The sequence below is a fragment of the Balaenoptera ricei genome, chromosome 3 (assembly GCF_028023285.1).
Source record: "Balaenoptera ricei isolate mBalRic1 chromosome 3, mBalRic1.hap2, whole genome shotgun sequence".
In the NCBI taxonomy this organism is placed as follows: domain Eukaryota; kingdom Metazoa; phylum Chordata; class Mammalia; order Artiodactyla; family Balaenopteridae; genus Balaenoptera; species Balaenoptera ricei.
Window position 1 is genome coordinate 110,731,588 of NC_082641.1, and position 6,026 is coordinate 110,737,613.

Here is a 6,026-nt window from a genome sequence, read left to right on the forward strand (position 1 = left end):
GCATACCCACTGACACCTGAAGTCCTGCTATGCCAAGCTCAGCTGCAGCTGCTCTCCTGTAACCAAAATGCTGATATGCATAGGTAATGACATGCTACTTGGGATGTTGTCTGATGAGGTGGATAGATTCCTGTTCCTTCACTCTTGGGTCACACTCTGATGTTATGAGGCCAACGCAAACAATGTCTCATAGAGATCTTGGCAAAAATAGCTATTTCAGATTTTACTCAAGGTCCCCTTTCTATAAAATCCATACACGACCTGTGGGGTCAACAGCAGAGGCTGGACAGACCCTCTGAATCCTCCTCCATTCTGATGCAGAAGCTCTAATACTGGACTAAGCCTGGACCCTCTACTCTTTTTTTTTCAAAGGAGTTCTTTCTTTGGAGTCTTCCTCTTCCTCAGGCAAGTAAGTAATGACTACTTCATCCCACACAACCTACAGACACATCCAAAGGTGCTTCTTTAGAGTCAGTAATCAAAATAAAACTATTAATTATGGCTAATATTTATTTCACACCTAATGTGTCCTAGGCACTGAGCTAAGCACTATCATCTGGGAATCTGAGGCTTGGAAAGCTTTAAAAACTTGCCAAGGGGGCTTCCCTGGTGGCGCAGTGGTTGAGAATCTGCCTGCCAATGCAGGGGACACGGGTTCGAGCCCTGGTCTGGGAAGATCCTACATGCCGCGGAGCAAGTAGGCCCATGAGCCACAACTACTGAGCCTGCGCGTCTGGAGCCTGTGCTCCGCAACTGGAGAGGCCGCGATAGTGAGAGGCCCGCGCACCGCGATGAAGAGTGGCCCCCACTTGCCGCAACTGGAGAAAGCCCTCGCACAGAAACGAAGACCCAACACAGCCGTAAATAAATAAATAAATTAATTAATTAAAAAAAAAAAAAAAAAAAAAAAACTTGCCAAGGGACTTCCCTGGTGGTCCAGTGGTAAAGAATCCGCCTTACAATGCAGGGGACGCGGGTTCAATCCCTGGTCAGGGAACTAAGATCCCACATGCCGTGGGGCCACTAAGCCCATGCACCACAACTACTGAACTCGCGCGCCTCAACGAGAGAGCCCACATGCCGCAAATTACAGAGCCCACACGCTCTGGAGCCCGCGTGCCACAACTACAGAGCCCACGCACCCTGGAGCCCGTGTGCCACAACTAGAGAGAGAAAACCCACACGCCACAACTAGAGAGAAGGCTGTGCGCTGCAAGGAAGAGCACACGCACCGCAACGAAAGATCCCACATGCCTCAATGAAGATCCCGCGTGCCGCAACTAAGACCCGACACAGCCAAAAAATATATTAAATAAATAAGTAAATAAATAAATAAATAAATAAAAACTTGCCAAGCTAGGACTTGAAGGAGTCAGCAATTGAATACTGATCTTTATACAGAAGTTATGCTACACTATGCTGTCTCATACACTATGCTGTCTCGTGTCAGGGAAATAAATTAAAAATTCTGTTGAATAGAAGGTAAAACAAATCAAGGAGTTATAGATGTTTATTCTTCTGTATTTTAATTCAACAAATTGTTCAATAATCTGTGCATTATATATTGCTGCATAACAAAGTACCCCAAAATTTAGCAGCTTAAGACAATGAATATTTCTCTCTCACAACTGATAAAGTTCAGGAATCTGGGAGCTACCTTGCTGGGTAGTTCTGGCTCATGGTTTCTCATGAGTTTGCAGTCAAGCTATTGGCTAGGGCTGCAGTCACCTAAAGACTCAACTAATGCTGAAGTTGTTGCTCACAAGCTTACTCACATCAGGTCAAAGCACCTCAGTTCCTCCTTGGCTGTTGGCAGGAGTCTTCATTCTTTGCCATCACCTGGGACACTCAAAGGGCTGCTTACAACATGGCAGGCAGATTGCTTCTCCCAAAGAAAAAGATAGAGAGAGAGAGAGAGGGAGGGAAAACATCTAAGAGGGAAGTCACTTTAAAATGTAATCACTGAAGTGAAGAAACATCACTTGTGCTATATGCTGTTGGTCACACAGACCAATCCTGGTACGAAGTGGGAGGAGCCTACACAAGGATATGAATACTGTCAACCAAAAAAAAAAAAAATGCAGGAGGCTGTAAATAAGAAGAGTTTACTTGGGGTCTTAAGAATTGCAATTTGGGGAATTCCCTGGCGGTCCAGTTGTTAAGACTTCACCTTCCAATGCAGGGGGTGCAGGTTCAACCCCTGGTTGGGGAGCTAAGATCCCACATCCAAAAAACCAAAACAGAAAACAGAAGCAATATTGTAACAAATTCAATAAAGACTTTTTAAAAATGGTCCACATAAAAAACTATATTTAAAAAATAAAAATAAATTAAAAAAAAAAAGAATTGCAGTTCAGGAGACACAGATTAGGGTAACCCTGAAGGAGTGTTCCATGGAAGAGAAAGAGTCAGGGGCTTATACAGACAAAAAGCCACGGAGGTTGTTAAAGGTTGCCTGGCAAGAATTATAATTGACTCTGATGCAAGTCAGAAAATAATTGTCCTTAAGGAATCATGAGTTGTTTTCGGGTAGGAGTCTAATAAGTAGATAGACTACCACAAGTTAATTTAGGGTAAGGGTCACAGTAATTAGCTTGAGTTTCTGGTAGGTGTTCTGGATGACTGCATCAGGTCAAAACGTCAGATTCCATCCAAACTGAGATGTCCATAAATCACACTTCTTTAATGGCCTCTGCCTCCATTTTATAAAGCTCTCTTAGCAATACTGACTCCATTTTGATTTTTGTTACATAATACCAGGACTCAAGGATCATTGGGTGCTAGCTTGGAGACCAACTACCACATCTGCTAACATTTTAATTCCTTTAATCTAGGGTTCTAACCCTGAATCTGCTATCTACCATATAAATCAGTCTTATTTTCTCTTATTTATAAAATAGGAACATCCCAATTCAGAATTTTGAGGGTTAAAGGGCCTCAGGTAACTGATTCTCTCAGATTCTGAGTTCAATCTCTCTTTTAAAAGATGCAATTCAGGGCTTTCCTGGTGGCGCAGTGGTTAAGAATCCACCTGCCAATGCAGGGGACACGGGTTCGATCCCTGGTCCGGGAAGATCCCACATGCTGCGGAGCAACTAAGCCCATGTGCCACAACTACTGAGCCTGCGCTCTAGAGCCCGCGAGCCACAACTACTGAGCCCAAGTGCTGCAACTACTGAAGCCTGCGTGCCGAGAGCCCGTGCTCCACAACATGAGAAGCCACCTCAATGAGAAGCCCACGCACCGCAAGTAAGAGTAGCCCCCACTCGCCACAACTAGAGAAAGCCCACACGCAGCAACGAAGACCCAACACAGCCGAAAATAAATAAATAATTTTTAAAAAATAAATAAATAAAAGATGCAATTCAAATAATAATGACATTCAGAGAGTAGTCCCTGCCCCACCAAGAATTGGAAGGCCCTGAGTTGCTCCTGGCTTTGTGCATGTGGACAGGCCATTTATGAGAAATGGTTTGTTTTCTTTTCAGGATCTGCAGCTTCTTTGGTAGCCTGGTGAATTGTTTCCAAACCCTTTCAGGACTGTTTTCTGATGCCCAACTGATATTTCTTAAAATAAGACTTTTTCACCTTGTTTGGTCTGGACACAGGTCAGCATTTTTCTCATAGAAGCTTTCGTTTATTTTGAAATATTAAAACAATTTTGAGAGTTGATACAAGAAAAAAAGTTTATGTTCAAGAAGCTCGGTTTTCCTTTTCTGTTAGTTCTAGTAAAGGACTGTTACTTGAGATAAGATGTTAGAAAGGATTAAGTACATTTAATCCTAGCCAGGCGGCGTCTTCAGGAGGCAGGAATATTGGATAGTAAGTATAAGGGAAATGACTAAGACCTGTGTTAAGAATTTTAGCCTAATTTTGAAAAAACATCTACTGTGGGACTTCCCGGGTGGCGCAGTGGTTAAGAATCCCCCTGCCAATGCAGGAGACACGGGTTCGAACCCTGCTCCAGGAAGATCCCACATGCCGCGGAGCAACTAAGCCTATGCGTCACAACTACTGTAAGCCCGCGTGCCTAGAGCCCAGGCTCCACAACAAGAGAAGCCACTGCAATGAGAAGCCCGCGCACCGCAACAAAGACTAGCCCCCGCTCGCCGCAACTAGAGAAAGCCCGCGGGCAGCAATGAAGACCCAACACAGCCAAAAATAAAAATAAAATAAAATAAATAAATTTATAAAAAAAGAAATCTACTGTGCTTTATGGAAATGTTTACTTCTTTGTGTAAAACATGCTGGCAAGGTTAGCTTTCCCCTCTCTATTTTTATTTTCAGTGTAGAATACAATCACTATTAAATAGTTTATCCAACAGATTACATTTAAAAGTGTACACTTAGTTCTCTTTCGATCACTAAGCCACTATTATTATAAAAAGGAAAATGCTCCAATGTGAAATTTAGCAATCCTAGTTCTTAAAGGCCTTAGAACAGTGTTGTGCAGTAAGATAGCCCACAAGCTACATGTGGCTACTGAGCTCTTAAAGTGTGGCTAACCCAAAGAGAAATGTGTTATAAAATGCACACTGGATTCTTAAGATTTAGTATGCAAATTTTAAAAATATAAGATCTTATTTATATAAGAATGTAAAATATTTCAATAAATTCTATATTGATTACATTAGGAAATAATGTTATGGATATATTGGATTAAATATATTATTAAAATTAATTTCACCCATTTCTTTTGACTTTATTATGTAAGGTTGCCCTGCACAATACATCTGAATTTCATATGTCCCTGCGCATATTTTATTAGTATAAAATTATTTGTTGTTTGGGAGTTCTGGGTGGCCTGATGGTTAGGATTCCCGGCTTTCACTGGCATGGGCGGGGTTCAATCCCTGGTGGGAGAACTGAGACCCCCGGAAGCCACATGGCGAGGCCAAAAAAAAAAAAAAAATTCGTTGTTTATCAGAAATTCAAATTTTAAATGGGTGTCCTATACTTTTATCTGCTAAATCTGGTAACTTTATTAATATGACTACTAGAAAATTTTAAATTACAAATGTAGCTACTTATTCTGTTGGACAGCGAAGCTTTAGAATCACCTAGTTGCTTTTTTGAATTACCCTTCAACTCTTAACTCTGTGCAGAAATAACTAACCTGAGGGGAACATTTAATCCTAGGCTGGGATCGTCAATAATCTCGAAGTTAAAATTTTACATTTGTTTGAAGTTAAAGGACAACAAAAGGGCTTGCTACAGACCAAAATATGAAAAGGGCATTTGGATTAGAATGAAGTCCTTGCTCCCAGGCTCTCCATTGGGGTAGTTAACGGTTCCGGTTTCAAGATAATCCTGGTCACTCTTACAAAAATGGGCGGTGTCAAGGGCAGTAAACTAGCAACGAGACCTTGGGCCAGTCACAGTGCCCCTTTTGGCCTCGGTGAGGGGGGGCGGGGGGAGCGGTGCAGTATTTTTTTTTTTAATTTATTTATTTATATTTATTTTTGGCTGTGTTGGGTCTTCGTTTCTGTGAGAGGGCTTTCTCCAGTTGCGGAGAGCGGGGGCCACTCTTCATCGCGGTGCGCGGGCCTCTCACTATCGCGGCCTCTCTTGTTGCGGAGCACAGGCTCCAGACGCGCAGGCTCAATAGTTGTGGCTCACGGGCTTAGTTGCTCCGCGGCATGTGGGATCTTCCCAGACCAGGGCTCGAACCCGTGTCCCCTGCATTGGCAGGCAGATTCTTAACCACTGCACCACCAGGGAAGCCCAGGTGCAGTATTTTTAATACCTGAGCCTAGCTTCTGGCTCGCCCGGGCTCCGCGCTGGGCCAGCGAGCTTGGCCTCAGACGCCGCCGAGGTCACGAGTCTCCCGGCCTTCCTCAGCCCAGCCAGGGCTCCTTCGGATGTAAACTCAAGGACGGACCCACCGAGGCCCGCCAAGGCCAACTCCACCCGGGAGCAGAGACCGGACCCCAGCCCCAGGTGCCAGCGGCGGCCCGGGCCCGCCCACCGCCGTCACGCGCGGCCCAGCTCCGCCCCCGTCCGCGCCGCACCACCAGCGGCCTGGG